General features: G+C 35.4%; 1 non-coding gene across 1 annotated transcript; it reads left to right on the forward strand.

Moving 5' to 3' along the window:
- Nucleotides 1–1,161: 1,161 nt before the first annotated feature.
- On the forward strand, nt 1,162–1,233 carry TRNAH-GUG (transfer RNA histidin (anticodon GUG)). The gene has a single exon. It is a non-coding gene; the product is annotated as a tRNA-His (tRNA).
- The last annotated feature ends 511 nt before the right edge of the window (nt 1,234–1,744 follow it).

Consider the following 1,744-nt stretch of genomic DNA (forward strand, 5'->3'; position numbering starts at 1 on the left):
GCTATCAAAATTAACCGAGTTATTTAAATTTATAGAAGTATTCAAAGTTCATCGACTAACATATATCAAAATGTACAAATTTTTTAGTTATGGAAATTTATTGAACCCTCTAAGCGCACAGATATCTATTTTTTTTTAATTATCTAAATTTCTCACTCGAATTTTGTTGAGTTATCGGATTTTGGACCTGCTACGTTAAGAGAACCCAGCAATGGTCTTGAAAAATTAGAAAAACGGTCGAATTTCGACAGCAACTGGCACATCTACGGCCGGTTTCGTCAGCAATTTTATGGAAAATGATTTGTTATTTTCTGTTAATTTCCATATCGATGGCTGAGTGGAAGATCGACCTATCTCGGCAGCCAGTTCAAAAACATTCTATCTCAAAAAACTTTTCAAGAACGCCCTATTTCAGAAATCGTTTCAAAAACGCCCTATCTCAGCTGCCGATTCAAAAACGCCCTGTATCAGCATATTTTCAATACATTTTGAAGTGAGTTAGGGCGTTTTTGAACCGAAGTTTGAGATAGGGTGTTTTTGAAAAGTTTTTTGAGATAGAGCGTTTTCGAACTGGCTGCCGAGATAGGTCGATCTTCCACTCAGCCATCGATATAAAGTTCAAAAAATTAAAATCATTTTTCACTTAAATTGCTTTGGTGAAACTGGCTTAAGTGTATATTTAATTCGTATGTTTAATTTAAAAAAATCTAAACATACATACATACGTAGTTCGCTGATTTTTTTTTTCAAAATTAAATGAGATCAACCTATAAATATCAGTTCAGCAATAAATATCACTTTATGTACATATGTACCTATGTATGTGGCGTACAAATCTATTAATAATTATTAGAATACAGCAACAACCAGATGGCGCTCCACTCCAGTTTCGACGGACTTGCGCAATGCAAGCAAATTTAAAGTCGATTAAGCAGGGTAGACGTACTGTGGGCAAAGCAGTGCCTCGCTATGAAATAAACTACATGCGTACATACATACATACAAATACACAAACTTCAAGATAAAAGAGTCGATGGTGGTGGAAATAACAGCAGCTCTCCAAGCAGTATTCGCTAAACTTAAACAAACGAATAAGAGCTGGTTTGGCTGGCTTGCGGCTGTTGTCTGCAGTTTGCTCGCGTCGCTAACAAGTCTCCCATAGCCGTGATCGTCTAGTGGTTAGGACCCTACGTTGTGGCCGTAGTAACCCAGGTTCGAATCCTGGTCACGGCAATGCTCCAAAAGATGCATTGTCACGGGGGAGACTTCTTTTTTTTTAACTGAAAAAGATACTTATTTTTTAACTCAAAATAAAATTATGTACTTTGTGTACTTGATTAGCAAATAAGAAATATGTAGTATGTATGGGAAATTGTAGATCTTTAATTATAATTACCATTTGGGACAAAGTAAAAATAAAATTATTATTCTTTTTTTTCGAGGCTTACACTTGTCGCGTAGGTCTAATCAAGCAGAAGAAATCTGCATATTCTGAGTTTCGAATTGACCTTCAAAATCTGGACTTTTGGCCCAAAACTCCATTTTAGGTAACTTTATTTCTGTTTGTATGTCATTCAAGAGAAAACATTTTGCTTTCCCCACAACTTTGTATGTTTAAATTGTAAATTAATCTTAACAAAGGCCATAAGGAGAGTACAGAATATAATGCAAGAGCCAGCGTCGGCCAGACCTTCGTTATATTATAAAGGCTGAAAGCTTCTCTATGTATGAAAGGTAGTATAAA

This window comes from Rhagoletis zephyria, unplaced genomic scaffold (assembly GCF_001687245.7).
Source record: "Rhagoletis zephyria isolate East Lansing unplaced genomic scaffold, Rhagoletis_zephyria_1.1 Rzeph_scaffold_08910, whole genome shotgun sequence".
In the NCBI taxonomy this organism is placed as follows: domain Eukaryota; kingdom Metazoa; phylum Arthropoda; class Insecta; order Diptera; family Tephritidae; genus Rhagoletis; species Rhagoletis zephyria.